At 48.5% G+C, this 21,901-nt stretch overlaps 1 protein-coding gene across 10 annotated transcripts in view; it reads left to right on the forward strand.

Annotated features, from left to right (window-relative positions):
• The first annotated feature begins 7,700 nt into the window (after nucleotides 1-7,700).
• Nucleotides 7,701-21,901, forward strand: part of MYT1L (myelin transcription factor 1 like) — a 301,904-nt gene continuing 287,703 nt past the window's right edge. For 8 of the 10 annotated variants that reach the window (XM_059660629.1, XM_059660636.1, XM_059660635.1 and 5 more), the window contains exon 1: nucleotides 15,053-15,606. The gene's annotated coding sequence lies outside the window, so the exon portion shown is untranslated. Of the gene's footprint in view, nucleotides 7,982-8,932; nucleotides 9,389-15,052; nucleotides 15,607-21,901 lie in introns of those variants that run through there. The other 2 variants (XM_059660630.1, XM_059660631.1) reach the window with 2 other exon arrangements.

Genomic DNA, 21,901 nt, shown 5'->3' on the forward strand with positions numbered 1-21,901 from the left:
CAGGAATTTAGTCAAGATCAGAATCTTTTCCGGAGCTGATACAATGCTGACTTTCTGCTCTGGCTGGTGTGATTCAGTGGATAGAGCGTCGGACTGAAAACTGAAGGGTCCCAGGTTCGATTCTGGTCAAGGGCACGTACCTCAGTTGCAGGTTCCCTGGCCCTGGCCGGGGTGTGTGCAGGAGGCAACTGGCCGATGTGTCTCTCTCACATCGATGTTTCTCTCTGTCTCTCCCTCTCCCTTCCACTCTCTCTGAGAGTCAATGAAAAATATATCCTTGGGTGAAGATTAACAACAACAACAACAAAATGCCAACTTCCCTTCTTTACCTTTGCAGAAAGGGTTAAGTAATTTGAGGAATTGAGAAATTCTAAAATAATAAGGTATTTACTCAATAACGCACACCATTCCCAAGACCTGGTATCCCCTGTAACCGACAACCTCACCTTGCTTCACAGGAAACAACGCCGGCCCCAAAGCCACCTGCATTCCCCCGAGTCCAGGCGAAGGCCTTCCCGGAGCAGCTGTGCGGTCAGCGCGGGAAAGAAAACGGAAAACGAAGTTCCCCGCATGGCGGGTGCCTGACCCCGCTGTGGGCCAGGCCTGTGTGAGACGAGGAAGGCAAGTCTTTCCTGGGATCCGCCCCCTCCCCCCGAAGTGCCGCTCAGCAAACCCCACAGCCCCACCTGCTTCCGGAGCCTCCTAACATGTCTTAGCTGGCGGCTGATTCCTCCGAAGGTTTGTCTTTTTAAAAAAATTGATTTCAGAGAGGAAGGGAGAGGGAGAGAGAGACAGAAACATCAATGATGAGAATCACTGATTGGCTGCCTCCTGCCCACCCCCTACTGCGGATCAAGCCCACAACCCGGGCCTGTGCCCTGACCGGGAATCAAACCGTGACTTCATAGGCCGACGCTCAACCACTGAGCCACACTGGCTAGGCTGAGGTTTGTCTTATATAACGCGATACCTTAAAGCAGGGGTGGGGGGACGTCCAGCCGGCGGGCCATATAAGGCTGGCAGAATCATTCGTTCTGGTCCTGCCAAGGCATTAGGGTGAGTTAATTAAATGCCTGACCCAATCGAGCGGCCAATTATTAAGCTGTGATTCCGTATGGCCTGCGGATGTCATAAATACCTCAGTGGCCTTTGGCAGGAAAAGTTCCCCACCCCTGCCTCAGAGTGAGACTCCGTCCAGGGACGTTTATGGGGTGAAAGGTGGCTCTTGGAGGTTTAAAAACGAAGGCCCCGGGGAGTGAGTCCGCAATGGCGGCACCAGCCTGAGGGCCACACGGGAGTAACTGGAGTCGGGTGACCCGAGCTGACCCAGCAGGTCTCTCCCTCCGCCTCCTAGACGGCTGCTCCGCGCTCTGGGCAGGAACTCGCCTTCCTCCTCCTGTCCCTTCTCCTCTCCGTGCCTTTGGAAGCATACACGCGTGTACGGTGTCTGTTTAGCGTTGCTTCAGTGGCGTTCTCACAGGAGCCTGAGTGGCGAGTGTGGATTGGACGTGAGCCCTTCCCCAGGGCACAGCTTCATTCTGAATCCACCCCAGTCCCCAGGCCGGGCTCCATCCCGAATCCATCCCGAATCCATCCCGTTGCTTCCTGCGGCTCAGTCACCCCGCGAGGAAGGGGAGGGCTGACATAGCCCAGGTGAATGCTTGATTTCCGTCAGTTTCAGGGCTCATTTCCATTTGTCTTTCACATGCCAGCGGCTCGCCATCTGCAGAGTCCTCGCTGCTGCTCAGCTCAGAGCCAGGGTTCACTGAGACTGTGGGGTACGTCGCGATCTGCCATGGCAGCGACTCCAGACAACAAAAGGGCCGCAAGCGCCCTGTGCAGTAGAGGGCGTTGGGCTGGGGGGCTTAGCGACGGTGCTTTAAGTAACAGGTTCCCTCAGACCAGTCTGAGTGTGTGGCAGGACTTCCTTTCATTTGTGCAATTATTCGCGACTAGAATATCCAGTAATGAGGAAGTAGGAAGGGTATTTAGTATCACCTTGTTTCAAGGATGACCTATAAACAGTTCTAAAAAAGTCTGATTTTTCTAAACTGTTTTTATCTACATAGTGGACTCATCTCATGTGCATGTCTAACTGGCGGATATTTATGTAACATCCAGTATTTAATAAAAGAGAGAGACACACAAAATAACTCGAATAATGTCAGCCACACAGATGACTGCCAGCGAGAGCAAAGCCACGGGCAGCGTGAGGAGGGTCACGTGGGAAGCGTGGGCGGCTTCGAGGAGCAGACGGACCCGCTGACCATCAGTGAGGACACGGAGCTCAGACTCGGGGAGACAAGGCAGCGGGGTCAGCCCAGAGCTGGGGGAGCCTCCAGAGACCAACAAAGCCCTGACACACCCTGACTCCCTTCCCGTGAGACAAAAGTAATGCAACGTGTTCAAAATGCAGACATTTGGGGGCATGGAGGCCCTTTTGCAGTATTTTGTAGTAGGGACGATGCTTGTGAATTTTGTTGTTGGCGTGCATCTCAGCGGGATTATGTTTTACAAACGGGCAACGTATCCTGGGGTCACTTGTAAAATAAAGGTTTTAATTGTGCATGTTTATTATGCTTTGAAAGTTGTAGCCACCTTAGCACAGAGAACTGCACTTTTATATCTGACTAGAGGCCCAGCAGCAGGGGTCCCTCAGGCCAAAACCGGCTCTCCAACATGCAGACTGAAGGGCCCTGGATTGCATGCGAGAGGGCCAGGCCAGGCTGAGGGACCCCACCGGTGCATGATCTGGGCTGGGGAGGGGCCGTGGGAGGGTTCCAGGGCGTGTCCGGCCCCTCTCACCCAGTCCCGATCAGCCGGACCCCAGCAGCAAGCTAATCTACCCGTCTCAGTGTCTGCCCCCTGGTGGTCAATGCGCATGATCGCGACTGGTCAAATGGTTGAACAGTCGGACACTTAGCATATTAGGCTTTTATTATATAGGATACCTTTCTATGTTCTTTTATTTCATTTTTTAAAAATACATTTTTATTGATTTAAGAGAGGAAGGGAGAGGGAGAGAGAAACATCAATGAGGAGAATCATTGATCGGCTCCCTCCTGCACACCTCCTACTGGGGATCAAGCCTGCAACCCAGGCATATGTCCTTGACCAGAATCGAACCCGGGACCCTTCAGGCTGGCCAAACTGGCCAGGGCTTATTTCATTTTTATTGTTTATCACTAGGCTAGAAATATTATGCCAGAGTCATATTTTAGGAGGCAAAGTGAAGGCATTAAAATAAACCTAACCACAGCACCTCCAAAATATATTCCTTTGATATATATTTTTTTCATTTTTAGAAACTGATTTGGGAGAGAGAGGAAGGGAGGGAGGGAGAGAAACAACACAGTGATGCGAGAGAGAAACAGTGCCTGCTGCTGCCTGGCGAACCTGGGGACTGAACCCAACCAGATGTGTGCCCGACCAGGAATCAAACGGCGACCTGGACAGGCGTGCAGGCTGGGAGGTACCCTGACTCAGGATGGGACACAGTGAGCTGAGCTATGGGCCGGGCCCTCCTGCAGGACTTTTCATAACATTCTGTCAGATGTTATTGTTCAAGGACACTTTTTGGGTCTTGAATCCCCTTCCTTTTTATATGAATTCTCATTCTTACGTTAGAAATGCATGACCTTCTCTTATTGTCTTGAAAATACCATTGTTTGAACTCTTCCTCTGTAGTTTATTTCCCAGATCCCTGCGTTTTCCTTTCCTTGTTGGGGCCGCGCCTGTTTCTGCCTCAGGGGCTCTTCCCTGACCCAAGGTGGAGGCGGGTGGAACGGGGCTTGTGGGCTCCGTGCGGACTCCATGCGGGGCAGGAACCCGGACCCAGGACCAGGGTTCTTTCTCTGAGACTCTCATTCTTCTCAGAACGAAGTCCTCCAAGTCCATCTGCCAGGACTCCCAAGGGAAGGCTGGGGAACCGCCCATCCTGCCTCCAGGACCCAGTGCAGGCTCCCACCAGCTGTGGGAGGGACCGCCATCACCTGCGACAAGGAACGGACTCTCCTCCATGACATTCTAACCTGCGTCTGACCCAGCCCCTGGCAGCCTTGGAGGGCAGGGACCCCTGGCTCCTGGCATCTGGCGGGGGTGGGGGGAGGTGGTGGTGGTCTGTTCCAAGTTTACACCCTGGGACTGCCCGCAGGCTGGATTGCGCCATCAGGAGCAGGGAAGTGGGCCAGAAACCCACAGCTCCCCTGCTGGCTAAGATGAGGAATTTCTTCTCTTTATTTTTATTGATCAGAGAGGAAGGGAGAGGGAGAGAGAAGCATCAATGATGAGAGAATCATGGATCACTGCCTCCTGCATGCCCACACCGGGGATCTAGCCTGCAACCTGGGCCTGTGCCCTGACCGGGGACCAAAGGGTGACCTCCTGGTTCCTAGGTCGAATTTCAACCACTGAGCCTCGCTATGTTTATTTTTTAATATTGTTCCTTCCTGCTCTGAACGGCCTTGGTTTTATTCTCATAAAATGTCCGGGTCTCCTTTTCAAACGAACGGCCCAGGGAGGTGATTCGAACGGGCTCCAGTGGAGAACGAGGCCGACAGAGTCACTTCCGTGTTCAGGAGCTGATGTGTTTTTCCTGAATCTTCGCCCAGATCTCTTCATCTTCAGAGAGCATCGCGTTGGCTCCTGGGCTGCTGAGAGGCCCGCTCTGTACCCCAACGCCAAGTTTAAACTGTGGAAATAGGTACATACGATGTCAGACAGAAACGGTGAAACAGGTCTATATATGCCTTTTACTTGGGTGATGACCCATAAAAGTTAACCAAGATGTTATCAAGCCCCTGCTTGCTTGCTTGCTTCTTTCCTTCTTCGTGGATTCCTAATGAAATAGAAGTCTCTGGTTTATTTCTCTGTTTCCACTCTTACATTATATTTTTAAAAACTTTAACTTTATTGTTGAGAGTATTACAGATGTCCTTTTTTTTTTTCCCTATTGACCCCCATCCACCCATACCTGCCCCTCCCAGGCCTTGACCACAATATTGTCTGTGTCCGTGAGTTATGCATATATGCATATACGTTCCTCAGTTCATCTCTCCTCACCCACCACCCACCACCCACCCCTGCCTTCCTGCTGAAATTGGTCAGTCTGTTCCATGCTTCTGTGTCTCTGGATCTCTTTTGTTCATCAGTTTATTTTGTTCATTAGATTCCACATATGAGTGAGATCATGTGACACTTGTCTTTCTCCGACTGGCTTATTTCACTTAACAAGATACTCTCCAGGTCCCTCCATGCGGTTGCAAAGGGCAAGAGATCCTTCTTTTTTACTGCTGCATAGTATTCCATGGTGTAGATGTACCACAGCTTTTTTACCCACTCATCTACTAGTGGGCACTTGGGCTGTTTCCAGATCTTAGCGATTCTAAATTGTGCTACTATGAACATAGAGGTGCATACATTCTTTATGGTTGGTGTTTGGGTTTCTTCAGATATAGTCCTAGAAGTGGGATCACGGGGTCAAATGGAAGTTCCATACTTAATTTTTTGAGGAGACTCCATATTGTCTTCCATAATGGCTGCACCAGTCTGCATTCCCACCAGCAGTGCAAGAAGGTTCCTTTTTCTCCACATCCTTGCCCGCACTTGGCGTTTATTGATTTGTTGATGGTAGCCATTCTGTCAGGTGTGAGGTGGTACCTCATTGTTGTTTTGATGTGCATCTCTGATGATTAGTGACTGAGCATGTTTTCATGTGTCCCTTGGCCTTCTGTGTGTCCTCTTTGGAGAAGTGTCTATTCAGGTCCTTTGCCCAAGCCCCTGGCTTCTACCAGCCTTATCATTACAAACTCATAAGCTAAGAAGTATAAGTCCCCTTTTTCCAAGTAACTAGAATAGTTGTAAGAATGTTAGATGACATAAGGATGAAAAATGTGATATAAAGACTCCAGATACAAAATGATTCAGAGACTGGAGATGAGAAGGCAAGAGATGGTTTGGAAAGACTCATGGGAAGACTTGGGTATTTGTGAATCTAATGGGCCACCATGAGTGAAATGAACAGTACTTGTTTTTTTCAACTTTCAGATCCTATTCTTCCAATTAGGATCTGTATACAACCAGGCAGACTCTGTAAAAAGCATAAGCTGCTATAAAAGCTGACTGTGGGCGCTAGGAACCCCGTTCCTCCAGACTCCGCCAGTGTCTGCTCACATGCGACAGAGTACCAGTCCCAGACCATGCAGAGGCGCGTCCGTGAGACCCAAGGTCATGGCCTGCCCTTTCTCATCCAGCCAGTTCTCCTTGGTTACGCAGCCCCGCCCCTCCCCCTAACTGTGCTCCATCGCGCCTCTTCCCTGCGAGGTGACCCCGTTTCTCCCTGCACCTTATTCCTTGTCACCTTTGCTATTGAAGCGCTCTACAGATGTTTTGATGAGTTGAAAACAGGTTTCCCGTTTCATATGTATATTTAATAGAATATCCCTTATCTCATATAGGTCTCACGCATAGAGGTGAGTATGGAAGTATTTTACAATAATAATATACTGTACATTCAAACCCTACACTGCTCACTATTTGACCTAATCCTTTAAGTCTTCCTGCATGTTCTATTCTGCTTTTGTACAGGCTGCTTTGTCCTTCATGTGAGGGGACTCCCCTTGTGCTGCACACGCAGTCCTGGGCCAGCGGGTGCTCTCCACTCCACAGCGCCCACACCACCGCTCCACGGCGCCCACACCACCACTCCACGGCGCACCCACACCACTGCTCCACGGCGCCCACACCACCGCTCCACGGCGCCCACACCACCGCTCCACGGCGCCCACACCATTGCTCCACGGCGCCCTCCCATCCCAGGGACTGCCTGGTACCAGCCTGGCTGCCCAGGAGCTCGGGCCGGGGCCTTGGACACAGGAGGATGCGGCTCCCATTTTTTCCCACTGACTGCAAATGATCTCTGTTCTTTGCTCCACAGAACATCCGATGTGGTGCCCAATCCGCTGAGAAAGCTGCACAGACGTCATTGGTTCTGTGTGTGTGTGTGTGTGTGTGTGTGTGTGTGTGTGTGTAGGAGAAAGAGAGAGGGAGAGACAGAGGGAGAGAGAGAGAGAGGGAGAGGGGAGAGAGACAGGAGAGGGAAAGAGAGAGGTGAGAGGGAGGGGGGAGAGGGAGAGGGAGGGGGGAGAGGGGGAGAGGGAGAGGGAGAGGGGGGAGAGAGGAGGGGAGAGAGGAGGGGAGAGGGAGAAAGAGGAGGCTGCAGCCGCCCACATGCCGAGTGGAGCCTCCATTAGGGCAGCTCTATTGATTTCTGATTCTCACTGCAGCTTGGGGCTCGAGTGCAGGAGGAAACAGGATCACATCCCAGTGACAGGAATTACTAACGGCAAACATTAATCTATGCAGTTTCCCATGAAAACCATCTATCTGTTCCTGAAAGGAATAAGAACGGGGGCACTGAAACGGCAAAATGGGAAGCTTGTTAATAGCAGAGTAAACCATGTATAGGAAAGGCAGAGGACAAAGAATTCAGAAAACAGAACCCTGGTTCAACACAGTAAGCTATTTTTTATGAGAGATAATAATGGTCTACTTTTCAGAATGCCTTAAAAAAAAAACCTGAAAAATTTGACAGAGATATTGAAAAGAATAGTTTCTTTTTAGGATAATCTTAAAGCGATGCCCGAGCATTTTGTGAAAGAAAAAAGAAGCCCGAGATGCATTATTAAATGTGGTTCGATTGCTGCCTCGGCTAGCCAGCCCTCAGCTTTCTATTTCGGAGGCTCTGTGTTGCATAATATCTGGGCTACAGTCGCAGGCGGGTGGCGAGCGTTTGCGACAGAAATAGGTTCCTTCCGCGGCTGCCTTTCAGGGTCCAGCTGGGAGCCTGGGGGGCAGGGGGGAGCTCTCGCCAGGTGTGTGCGGGGTGGGGCAGGACCTCTCCCCCTCCGCACAGGCGTGTCGGCGCGGTCTCCAGGCAGCTTGACTGTATGACCGGCCCTTCTACCCCCAGAGAAAGAGAGAGGTGAGTCCAGCTGCACGATATGGGGCTGTCGGGCAGGCAGTCGGTGTGTAAGCGGCAGAAAATGACAAGCGGGGAACGGTCCATTGCCAGCTCCCCGATCACACACACACACACACACACACACACACACACACACACGGACACGCACACACACGCACACACGCTCCCCACCAGCTGGCTGCGGGGAAAGGGCGATACCTTTTAGAAAAACCACCAGAGGCTGTGAGCCATGATTAGCAGGAGCGCGATCGAGCGTGCTTGCCAGACAGCCAGCAGAGCCGGCTCCGTCCCGCCCAGACATGTGCCATTTTCATTTTCATCAGCCACGCAGGATGGCTGCTGATTCATTTTGCGGGATGTCCCCCCGGGAGCCGGGTGGAAGCCGCGCGGCGGCTGCTGGGGCATCAGTGCGCACAGACAGGGAGCGCGGGGACAGCACAGAGAGAGGCTTCGGCTCGCCGCGCCCCACATGCCAACATGGCCACTGCAGCATCCTCTGTGCACCCAAGTCCATCACCGAACACACAAGAGAAAAAGACAAAACTGTCACATCTCATTGCATTATCCAGCCACGCCCCCAACACACACACATGCACACACACACACACACACACACACAGGCCACAGAATGCCTGGAAATTCTAGTTTTCTTCACGGCCACTGTAAAATGCAATCCCGCCCCCCCCCCCCACTATTTTTATTTACCTGGTCACTAGCCGGGGTGGTATACCTGATTTAGCTGGAGACTTTGATTTGTGGGATTGACAACCTTATTATGCAGTGAGCTTATTATTGATATTATTCTGCTCTCGGTTGCCATGGCCACCTTGTGAGACACATTCAATTTTCTCTCTTCCATCATCATTATCCATGAGGCCATCTGTTGTGGAAAATGAATTCAGCCTCATTTGCATGACTGATAAGCAATTTTTTTTTTTATCTATTTAACAGAAGGTCATATGCCGGGGATTTGGAGCTCGTGAAAAAAAAAAAGCGGAAAAAAAGCCTCTGGAGGCTGAGTGGGAGCGCGCGCTCGGGGATGTGTGTGGAAGTAAAACAGATCCCGCAGGCCCTGCCGCCAGCCTCGCGCTGCATTTGTCACTCCTGCCCGGCGACATTTTCTCCCTGAGCTAAAACAGGGAGCGCTGCCGCGGTCTGCGCGAAGCCCGAGTCCCTCACTCGCGCTTGGTGCGTGTCTTTTACTTTTTTGTTCTCTGGACTCTGGGTTCTAGTATCAATATTCACTGAAGACGAACGGCAACCCCCCTGCAGCTCCGTGGTAGGCTCTGCTCCTCGTCCTCCCGCTGGTGGGGGAGCAGGCTTTCTTCTCTCTGGGTGTTTTTCTGAGCAGCACAGTCACCCCAGCTGAGCGTGTCTCCCTCGCGGCGGCTGTGGTCATGTTGTGAGGTATGTGGTCTGCGTTAGGTGGACGCTGTGGACGCGGAGGCAGGGGCTGTGTGACCGTGGAGCGGGCTTTGCTGCAATGCCTATTGTCTGCTCCATTTTCAGGCTCTCTTGCCAGCATGGCTGGGAGCTGCCATGTGCCTGGGCCGGGAGCCGGAGACCCACAGAAGGCTCTTTTTAAGGCAGAACGGGCTTAGGTTGCATGCCTTAACCGTGATGTTGTTGATGCAAAAACTTGCTGCATGGACAGAAGTTGGATGATATGCAGATATTGAAACAAACACTTCCCAGAGACTTTGCTGGATTACTTTCCATTACAAAGAAAGCAAGTTGTTTTTGTAGAGCCTGTTGACACAGGAAATATCCCCGATATAATGCCATATTTGCCTAATGGAAAGAAAGCTGACCGACCTGGATTAAATTAACCAACTCAAAGTTTTTAACTATGACCTAAATGAAGTTCATAATAATGAAACCATATTTAATGTATAACAGAAATGTGTCTTTCGGTGCAACTTGAATTTATAAACTAAATATTCAACTGCAAGCTGTAGCTTCAAGGTAAATAAAAATAAGGTAAAATGTATATGTAAACATTCATATGATAGCTATTAAAATATAGAGCTCTAATTTTGAATTTAGTATTAATTTAGCCATGACAATTTCTATACCACTAAAACTATATAACCTATAGGATATTGTTATTTATTCAGACTAAAATATTTTTATAATAAGAGCTTTTTGTGTTTTTATTTTTTACTCAACAAAATTAACTTCCTAGACAAAAGTATAGACTACCATCCTTACAGACACAAGGGAGTCTTTCTAATTGCTCAACTTCATAAAGTGATAACTAGAGGTATGTCTCCATACTTATAAAAATGTGATTAAGACTAAAAATATTTTTGCCCAATAATCCTTTTTGTAAACTAGTTCTATTTCATCTAGGTTTTCACCTCTCAAGAACTCTCAATCCAGTGTTGACTGTATATTATACATGGAATTTAGTAACACATTGTAGGATAAAGGGAGTTTTTTGTTTTTTTAATTGACCTAAAAGGAAGTGTATGATTCTATCACCTCAAGTGTGACAACTCGGTTGGTTGAAATTCTCCTTGAAGTTGTGCTGGGTAAGATATGTTCTCCATGAAAGACAATAGACCGTGGCTGATATGTTCGTCATAGTTTTTTACTTGATGGCACTTTTTAAAACTCTTGCCACAGTATCGCAGACTTCCCACAAGCAAGAGCAGCTGTTATATAATCCTTCCTTTTTTAAATCAGCCATATTTTTTATATTTCAGCTGGAGTCTTAGGGAAGTAATTTCATTTTCAGTATTCATTTCACACTTAGAAAGTTCAAAACAGGGAAAGCCTGTAGTTTCTGAAGATTACTTAAAATGACATCACTCCTCAGAGGACTGTAGCTGGAGCATCAGCAATGGGATCCCTGGATCCACATTCGAACAAAACCCAGGATGCTGTCGCCTTGGGCCAGTGCAGGAGCCTTTAGACGGTGAAGCAGAACTGCCAACTCCTGAGAAGCCGGGAGGGAGCACCGCCGACCCCTCCCCCTCCCATAAAGAGTTAATTACCCATCTTGGTCCGACTCTTCCTTCCTCGCTGACACTGGCTGCTGCTAATTCACTGATTAATCTCATTAATGTGATTAGCGTAGGATTTGGAGTTGGTGCCCATTGTTCTGTAGACGGTGCCATTCAGCCCGAGTACTTGCCACCTCATTCAGTTTTGTGTGATTTTTCAAAGGCTGCTTGAGTGAGCTATTGTGAGCCAGGCTCCTCGCCTGTCCCTTCAGCACCGGGAGCTGTCCGCTCTGGCAGCAAGGACCCTCAGCCGCCACTGCCTGCCTCTAGCTGATGGCAGGGTGAGAATGGCTCACTCGCGCGCCTTAATGACTGTCTGCAGGCCGGCAGAAGTAGGAGTAGCTTCCCTGGGCACGCTGGGTGTTTTAAAGATGGTGGCCGAAAAGACATGCCATCTCTAGATCTTTATTTTGCATATGGAATTTTTGCCCTACTTTCCAAATGACCAAACAGAATATGATTTCATTACATGAACTTGCCTATGTCTATAATTGTGAGTAAAACCCTGTAAACACGATGGGGCCATGGTTCTCCAAGGGAATATCTCTGTGTGATGGAGATTCATGTAACCAGTGAAAATGTTTATTTTTGAAGAGATGAGCAAGGATGGTCAAGATGGACCAGTCAGGCAGAAAGTAAACATGCAGCATCAATGTCAACTTCTCTTGAGTCACACTTGCATCCTATAGCCAAACTTAGGCCAATTTTGTAAGTTTGTGGTAGAAGCTGAGATTGAGGATGAGGCCCCATAATTTGTGACCATGTACGTGTGGTAAAAAAAAAAATCCTAAGGGAATAGGAACACACAATTTCCTTTTGGGTAATACAAGCAGTGTAGCATGATTTTAAGAAAGTGGGGGTATTTTCAATGTACTGTTTTCATTGTTCCTGTCATAGTTTTCACCTACCATTTATATTTTACTCTTGTGAATGTTTATATTTCACACCTTACTATTGAATATGCCCAATTATTTCACTGATGTTTTATGTCTGTTTTCTATGCCAATTTTCAATCAATTAGGGAACATAAATAAAATATTGTGCAACTTCAAAGCTTTTTAAAGTTTTTCTATGTTAAATTTATGTATATTTCAAATTTAGAATAATCTGATTATTTGATTTTGATTTTCTTTTAGAAATACTTTACATGTGATAAAAATGCAGTCACTTCTCTGTGAAAAATTACTTTGTTGCCCAATATTTCTAAAGTCACACATGTGAGCTAGATTCCCAGCTCTACCTGTAAGATACCCTCATTTGAGGGAAAGGTGTGATTTTTAAAAACACACTGGGTCATCTGAAACACTTTATGTATTATACATTTCTGTGGCTCCATTTTTAACATCAAACTTAAAATTTCACTGATTCTTAAGTACTGTATATTAACAAGCCCAGGCAGTGGCATAAGGGACTAGGGTGGTGCCTTCCGGGGAGGCCACCCTGCTCTGACCTGGAGTGAGGCCAGGCTGGATGGCCCCTTTGGTCCGTGGCTGGAATTTCCAATCAATGACCAGTTTTTCAAATGCATCTGGCACTTTTCCATGAAGTCTACCGGGATGCAAAGCCTACCAGAACCCTGTCTAGGAAGCCAGGGGACGGCAAACTCAGAAAGAGAGACCTCCAGTTTGGCTAAATGTTTATAATTAAATTACCCGATATCGTAATTTAATTGCAACAGTGTTATGCATCTTCTTATTTTAAGGTTCTAAAAATGCCCTCTTCATCATTGTTTTCTTTGGGGGAGGGGGGATATGTAGCATTCTTTTGAAGGGAGCAATGGAGGATAAGCTTGAATAAAAACTTGAGAATAATTACCACGTTTTTCACCAAGTTAAGTTTTATCTCACTGTAGTCTTCACCATGACATTAACCTACATCCATTTCAAATTACACTAAAGAGATGAGATACCACAAACTTAAAGGCGTATACCTGTCTATAATTTTTAAAATTTTCATTTTTAAATTGCAGGGGGTGAATCACATCCAAATATCATATGTGGCTGATATAAAAAAATACTTTAAATTAGCATATTCCACACATTAGGAATAATGCCCACAACGACTCTAACTTGCACAAGGCATCACACTAAATGCTCTGCCCTTGTAGTAACTATATGATTTTTCTGGTGCCAGATCAGTTCAGGTGGCAGCTAGACATTTCCCATCACTAGGCTATGTTTCAATGCAACGTGGTCTCAGCTTGGAGTATGCTTTGTGCCCTACCTTCTCTCTCTCTCTCTCTCTCTCTCTCTCTCTCTCTCTCTCTCTCTCTCTCTCTCTCTCGTCTGTCTCGGCCCCCGCTCCGTGTCCCTAGCACCTGCATTGTTCCGTGTGCACAATGACTTTCCGATGCCTGTTTCCACAATGAAACTGTTTGAAGCTTTGACATCCTAACGAGTCCTTGGGGCATCTGTAGAAATAATCAGGGGTGGCGGAGGAGACGCACGCCAGGTGTGTGAAACGAGAGGGAGGCACACGTGCTTGCTTATCAGTGGAGCTCTGCCGCCCTGGCTATTCCGCTAGAACACCGTCCTAACAGGTATCTCTAAAGAACACCCCTGCTCCCCACGTGGTGATGTTGGGAAGTTGGGAGGGGAGGGAAGTGTTTCAGCCTGAGAGTCAGGGGCATTGTGCTGGAGGATGCGGGCTCTCTGAGCGGCCGCTTGCAGGCTGCAGTGATCTCGGCAGGGCTGGCGGGGCGGGGGACTGTCACCTCTGGGGGGACCAGCTGCCTGGGCTCCCCGTGTCCGGCCAGAGGCTCGGGCTCCAGAACCACCTCTGAAGCCAGGGTCAGGTGTTCCTGGTCCCTGTGGACGCCTGCGTGCTGCCCCTCCCCCTCCCCCGTCAGCGCTGTGCTCTGGGAAGGCCCCTGTGGCCTGTCACCGTGGTGGCTCTGCCCAGGCCCAGGGGCGGATGGAGAGCAGACGTGTGGGGAGAGGGGACCAACACGTGCCACGGACTCTGCGGGGCAGAGACGGCCCTGCGGGCGTGCAGGAATAGGCTGCGGAAAGCGACTTTGCTCGGTGGCCACCAGCTCTCCTCCTAAGGTACCTCTCCTCTGATTTAAAGCTTGCATGTGGTTTTCCCGGTTGCTGCCGCTTCCAGCTCTTCCGGGTGACCTCTTGGTACTTCCACACAGAGCTGTCTCCTCGCCTGCCTCGCCCGGCTCTTGCTGGATGATAGATTACACTTCTTAAAATCGCAGGGTGGGTGTGCAAATGAGCCCGCGGCCGGCCCTGCTCTGGGAGCTGCCCCCTTGTGTGCACGGCCGTGAGCGCCGTGGTCTGCGTGCCGCCCGGACTGTTATTAAACACGAGTGCTCGCGGCTCCGTCCGGGGAGGGTGGGAGGTGCTAAGAGCTGCTGTGACTTACCCGGCCTTTCTGAGTGGGGAGAGCTCCGAGGGGGTTTGCAGGGAGTCGCCGCTGGAGTCAAACGTGTACTGCTGGACTCAAGGAGCCATTTAGAAATTCAGCTCTGCCTTTAACAGGAAAAATGCTAATGAGAGTCAGACATCTATGGTTCCTTTTGTATTTTTGAAACATAATTTGGTCTTGCCTTTTCAGATACAACTTTTTCTGATTTTTTTCCCTTCAAACAATACTAAAAGGTTGATGATGTTGTAACTTTCTTAGGAAAACCGTTCTGTCTTTTGTTTTAAAAGAAAATGCGGAGAAAGGCTCACACTGAGGCAGAAGGTAGTGTGGCTGGCGACCTGAAGGAGGCTGAGTCGCCCCGTTAACCCTTGTGTGACTGCTCTCCCATGAGGGCAGCAGGGCAGGCTCCAACCTTTTTGTTTGTTTGGAGGCTGAGCGGCAGTCCCAGGTAGAACACCGTGGGTTCAGCTGACTTGGTGAGGTTTCTCTGGCCACAGCGTGAATTTACCATAACATCCGTGATGGGGGGCATGTCTGGAAATGCTGCCTGGCCGGGAGCTGTGAACAGCCTGCCTCTGGTATTTACCGTTCTCCTCTATTCCATTAAATACGGCCCTGCACATGATACACATTCTGCTCTAGAGATTTAGGGGCCTGTGGGTACAATGTAAGAGCCATACAGCATGCATCCCAGCCCTGCCCGACTGTGTGGCAAGCTATTCAATAAACAGGAAGGCTAGCGATTACCGGCTTAATCCACAGCCGAACCTTGAGAAATATCTAGCTTAGCCACGAAGTTCCCCCCCCAGGCTAGGGTTTGGGGAGATGGATGTGTGTTGTAGCACTTAGCGGAGGCAGCCCGAGCCAGGGTAAGTCAGCGGCTCACGCTGGTGCTGCGGCCGTGGTCTCCCGGGGAGCCCGGTGCTCACGCAGGGCTGGCCCTGGTCTGCGGCCGCCCGGCCACGGAGCCTCCAGCACGCATGCCCGCCCTCCCTGTCGCTTAGTGGTGTCAACTTATTAATTTCCATCTTCGACTTCAGGCCTGTTAGTTTCCTGTCGGAAAGCATTATGACTTTTGTCCATGTGGCAAAATAATTAGCATACAGATGAGCGGTGGCCGGGTCTGAGCCGAGCGAGGGATGTGCAGTGGGAAGTTGATTGGATGGATGGAGGACAAATGGTGGGCGTGCGGAAGCCGTAGAAGAGTTCCCCAGTCGCCGAGCAGGTGGGAGCCTTTTCTGGGTGAGTCCCTGGGAGGGAAGGCGGGTGGCTGCGTGGGGGAGGCTGGCCTTGCCGGGGCCGGGTCTGCAGGCGCCGTGCTGCCCGGACGGTTTGGGCATGCGATGCTTCAGGTTTCTCTCTGCTGCTCCCTCAGGTAAATATGTCCTGTTCTTGTTGTCTCCGAGCTTGGCTCCCCTTCCCAAGTGGAGCAAAGTTCACCTCCGTGTGGGCAGCCACCGAAGAGCAGCGCTGGCTGGGGGGGCAGAGGGTCACCCGTCCTCCCGGGCACGGGTCTGAAGTGGAAATGGACTGTGTGGGGAGGATTGCTTTCAGAATCTTACAGCAGCCATTATTCAATGTGTTTAATTAATATTTTCTGGGACAGTGTACCGAGACCAGTAAAATTAGCAAATGTGGGTTCAGTGACAGCCCAGCCATAATTAGTTTGACTGGTATGTGTTTTTCCTGGCTGGAAGGAGATTTTTGGCTAATTTAACCAGCAACTTGCTGGAGATGGTGAGCGCTGAGCAGAAGTTGCTATGGCTCTGTAGGCTCCACAGACAGGAGACGGGATTAGCACAGCCTCGCGGACGCAGTGCTGGTGGGAAATGGAGACGGATCCTACAAAGCAGTCCTGGGAGTGAGAAGCAAGTGTGGACCATTGTCGCGCACACGTTCCTGACTGAATTCGGTGGCTGTACCAGTGCAATATGGTGTCTGGTCAGTAAACTCCGTCTCGGGGAATTCGCTGATAAGGAGTCGGACCCTGCTCTCCTCAGAAGGGAAGGCTTTCAGTCGGGCTGACCTAATTATTTCGTCGGCTTCTACAGTAGAAATGATTACCCTTTAACTATTCACAGTTTCCTGAATATTGCAGAACATTGGTGTTTATTTGGCTTTTATTTTTAGGCTTTTTTTTTTTTAAGGAGTTGCTTTACTTTAGCTGTTGGCTATGCATAATGATAGTGAATCTTTGACAAAAAATGCAACTTTTTGGAGGATCATTTCTTCTGTTTAAAAATACGATGCCTTTGCAGAAAACAAAACAGAAAATCCCTACCTCAATGACCTAAACCTCAGACAGACGATGTTGCAAAACATATTAGCCCTTCCTGGGAAGCTTTTTAAACTTGGTTTTCATCATTTTCTCCCTCAGATCTCAAGTTTCTAAACACTGACATTGATTTTTTTTTGCATAATAGGTGAATTCTTCATTTTCATATGAATGCATACATATGTACATATATCTAGCCTATTTCATTTTAAAATTTGCTGGTAAACTAGAATGAAAATAAGAAACAATTGAGTTTTTTAACCCAAATAATATTAAATACCAAAATGTTTTGAGACTGTGCAGTGTGATCCAGAGAAAAGTAAGTTTCCATTATTCTTCTGTTGCTGTATTTCACTGTAGAGTGGAGCCAAGCTCCCTATGATTAAAATAACTCCTTAGTTTTATGATGGGTTGCAAGTTTCTTGGGACAAAATACCAGCATTGTTTTCGGCTCGTGTGTCCATTTCCCCGAGGAGGGGCCCTTTCGTGGTACCTGCCGCGCTGCCTTTGTGCCCGGCTGCCTCTCAGAGGTGCAGCCCAGCTTGTTTTTTTTCAAGGGCCAAAATTATGTCACATTAGTTTCCACTTGAGGAAGTCACTTTATGCTACTACCTGTCACATTAGCTCTCAGGCACTGTTGAGTCGGTGAGGGCTGCCTTCAAAGACAATGAAAGGCCCCAGAATTAGCAGTATGGTGATGTCTACTGGACTGAAAATGTGATTTCTAAGGGACTTTTTTTTTTTTTTTTTTTTTTTAGTTTAGCTCTAGGGTTTGAAGATGAACTTTGGAAGGAAAAGCAGGCTTTCATAGCAAATTTTTTAGGCAATCAATGAGATGCCAAAATATGAGTCTAAAATCAGACACCCTTTGATTTACTGGGAAGAGTGGTGGGCATGGAAGTCTGCTGTCTCCTAGGTCTGTTCTGGGCCATGGTGGTCGGTGGTCTTAGCACCTTTCTTAGCGGGGCTCCCAGGGGTGATGCATGAAGATGTGTGTAAATATTTTTGAGTCAAAAGGCCGTTTCACCTTATTGCTTTAAATTTTTGTGCCAGGGTGTGTTTTTTCACCATTGGGAGTCCTACAATGAACCTCTTGGAAGGCTGTGAGTGCATGCAGCATGTGTTTTTAAAATGCAAGTGAACGTGTGTCAGCTGACAGGACCTGACCCGCTGGGTTCATGTGTGTTGCATGTGCTCCTGCTCTGAGACCATTTCTGCACCGTGAACAGAGTGGAAGGAAGTTTATGGCTCCGCGTCCCCCGACTGCCCCTCTGAAGGTGGGCTCAGACAGCGCACGCAGACTATTTCAGAGAGAATCACCCCAAGGCTGGTGGGCATTTGCTTGGGATGTTGTCAAGTGTGGCATGTCAGGCACAGGTCTCTAAACCAGACAACTCGCAGGTGAATAATGCATGGGCAGGGAGTCTTTTCAGCGCATTGACAAAGATTTCCGTGATAGGATTTCTAGCTCAAACCCTGTTGTGAGCGGCATTTTCCTGCTGTTCTCTCAACCTCGGTTCATCGTGTATTTTAAGGGCCCTCAACGGAGTGGTGCTTTTTAAGTCAGCGTTACCTCCTGATTCCAGAGGCTCCCCACCCCTCAGTCCTAAAAGGGATGGGCAGTTCTTAGCGACTCCCTCCCCATTTTCCCCGACCTCCCCTCCCTGGTACATGGATGCCACCAGCCTGTGCCATCTGAACAGAGGCTGAAAGCACAGAGCATTGTCGCCATGGAACGATGCTAGCCAGACTGGTGTGGAAATAATCGAGTCTGCAGGGCACCCCATAGAGCCATCAAATCAGGTCGGCTCGGAGCCGTGCGCTAGGCTGTGAGCATCAGAAATCACGGCTGCATCTGCTCGTGGACCCTCTGGTTCACGGAAACTCCCACCTGCCTGAGGCATCTGGGCAGGAGCTTTTCAGAAACCCGTTTCCTTCAGGATAAATTTAATACGTCTTGAGGGCCAGGCGCCAGCAAATTGATTCTATCTCTGCACCAAGAAAACTCATAAACATCTGTAAGAACACAGCTTTGCAACAGCCCAGGATGAGGGGGTGCTATTTTGTGAAATGTCCCAAGCCTGCTCCCTGCACACCTAGTGCCAGCGTGGCGTTTTTTAATTAGGAAGTTGATGAAAAAGGGATGGGAGACCACGGACGTGTGGTCCTTTGGCGTCCATCCAGCTGTCTGTCTGTCATCTGGTCAGGAAAGTGTGGCTCATTTCCAGTCTCAGGAAATGGGGGGGAGAGCATTATGAGGCTGAGGGGTGACGAGGAGGATGTCCTGGATCTGTCCAAGGGCAGTAGCACTGCCTTCTCTGCAGACAGACTGCTGGCCCCTCCCTCACAGATCACTGGCACTACGGCACATGGCACAGCTGGGTGCATCCCCTGGGGAATTCTGGGGTCTGACTTCTCATTGGTCAATATGATAGGTCGCATTTATTGGTATTTTTTGGATTCAGACCTATGTCTGACCTCATGTCCAGCAGTTTGGGGTGAGGGGTGGTAGTTGCAGTTTAACTGCAACTGTTACACAGGGCTGTGCAGTTTATCTTCAAGAGTAACTGGTTTTGTTTTCGTCTGTTTTCACTGAGGGGAATTCCTTTCTTCCTCGGATATTTTCAGGGTTTGGAGCCTATTAGCAGAGGAATACAATCTCATGCCTAATTGTAGTGTTCTTATGGCCACTGTGGTGTGACCAAGCCATGTTATGAATTAAACTGCCTGCCCTCACCTTGTCTGAGTGCCTCCCAAACCCAAGCTGAAGAAGCACAAGACCCGCCCGTGAGCCCTGTCCACTTGCTGGGCACACCCTGAACTCCCGGGTCAAGACCAGGGAGATGGCTTCCCCCGGGACTCTCAGCTGATGGGCTGTGGTTCTCTCTTGCTCTCCTGGCTGGGACCTGCTTGCAAATGTACTAACTGTGTTTGGATTCTGCGTGAGGGAGCTCAGGGACACCTAGCTGGGGTCAGTGACAATGATGGGCAGCCTCTGGCTCCCCTTGCCATCTTCTCTAAGAAAAAAATCAAAGCGAGTGACTTAGCTCCTCCTTCATTCCTCACACAACATGCAGTATTGAGCACCCACTGTGTGCAGAGCCAAAAGAGATAGAACTGAAAATATCTGGCCCACAATGAGCCAGGGTGTATATACATAAGGGGTGGCTTACAGATGTGAGCACATTACAGAGTTAATAAAGCTACTGTAATCATCATGACCTTCATATCTTTTTTTCATAGGAACAATGTAAACCTAGTTTTGCTCCACCCTGTATACACATCTATATTTATAGGTTATATGTAAACATATACTTAATTAAGTATATATTTAAGTATCATGGATTATATGTAAACATGTAAATAAGTACATGTTTACATATAACCTATAAATATATAATAGTTAATCTTTTATATATTACATTATACATGTACAACACATGTTAAGTTGCACATGGCATGTTCTATTGCATATAACATGTTATCTACTGTGTATGTCCATAGAATATATGCAAGCATATACTTATTTTATGTATATAGGTTTCTGACTAAGGGTAATCACACATTCCTCCAGACCTACTTTTCTCACATACATTTCACATAATAGATGAAACCACTTCTGGCTTCATCAGAGTGGGTAACACTGGGTCCCTTTCTTGGGTGACGAATGCTTTAGGGATCACGTGACCATTCTGAGAATGAGCCCTCAATGCATGACACTGTGTAGTCGCATTTCTCTAGTCAGTTAAATACAGGTTTGCGTCCACCCTCCTCATGAAATCTGGAGCTGGAACTGCCCACATTGTGAGGGTTTGGGCTGGCTCCCGCTCAGTGTCCCCGTGTGCACACTGGCTGTCCCCCATGGCACCGGCGCTGTCACCCGAGAGTGCATGAAACAGCAAACAAAATTCTCTTCTGAGGAAGCAGTGTTGGCCCATGTCAGGTGTCTGTTTTGCAATCTCGGGACATGTCAAAACTGCTGGTCCTGGAGAGCCACAGCAGAACGTCAGAGCCCAGCAGGCTGAGCCCTAGACACTGACTGAGGGCGGCCTCCCCACCACTGGGAAGGTCCTGGGTCCAGTCAGTCACCTCGGACTTCAGTCTGTGACATCAGCAGCTGCCGGGATGCAGGCAGCTAATGGGCAGCGCCTCAGTCACCCGCAGACTCCCCATTGGCTGAAAAGACATCAGAAGAAAGAGGAGAATTCAAATTGAAAACTGGTCATGCGTTCAGACCATTCAGATGACGCTCAGCCACATTTCCATGAGTCAGAGCTGACTGAACATACCTATCACTCAGAATTAATCATTTTGAGATGAAGTCCTTAAAATATTTTTACTTTTTAAAATCTATTTTTATTGATCTCAGAGAAAAAGGGAGAGGGAGAGAGAGATAGGAATATCAATGATGAGGAGAATCACTGATCAGCTGCCTCCCGCTCGCCAGCCCCCACCAGGGATCCAGCCCACAACCCAGCATGCACCCTGACCGGGAATCGAACCGTGTAAAAGAAAACTTGGGTTAGAATTAGGATGCTGTATACTCTGAGTCTGGGAGTTTAAGTAGCTTAGGCATCAAAAAGCTGCCAGTCTTGGGGGGTGGCAATGGGGGGGGATAAGCACACATATGTAATACCTTAATCAATAAATAAAATAAAGAGTTTAATACAGTTTGATATTTAAAAAAAGCTGCCAGTCTTTGCATGAAAATGGAAGTTGGGGCTTCATAAAGTCATACGTGCTGGCTGATGCTAGATACTTGTATGTAATAGGAAAGTCTTACTGTTTGCTCAGATAAATTTCACACTAATGTGTTGTGTTCTTGGCATATTTGGTACTGAATCAACACTTGGAAGTTTCCATGGAATTTGTGCTATAAATCTACCAGTATCTTTTGTGGTCCCTTTCACAGTTTTGAGAGCACGAATGGTCCAATTTTTTTAAAGCTAATATGCTGCTACTGGGTTTTGTTAGCTCAAAAACAACCCTTTTCCCTGAGAGACCCACACCCTCAGTGCGAGCCAAGAGATGCGGTGCCCATCCCCAGGGACAAGTTAGCACTCCTGTTTACAAACGGGCTGAGCCACCTGTTCCTCCAGTTTTAAGTTAATGATCAAAACAGTCTCTGATCAAAGGGGCCAGTATGCTGGGGAAGACCCCACGTTTATGAGATTACAGGTGACTCCTCATTTATGATGTTAAGTTCTGAGTAAGTTAGAATGGTTCTCAGCCCCCGATAGATATTCCATAGTGTGGATATCA

This window comes from Myotis daubentonii, chromosome 12 (genome assembly GCF_963259705.1).
Source record: "Myotis daubentonii chromosome 12, mMyoDau2.1, whole genome shotgun sequence".
Classification (NCBI taxonomy): domain Eukaryota; kingdom Metazoa; phylum Chordata; class Mammalia; order Chiroptera; family Vespertilionidae; genus Myotis; species Myotis daubentonii.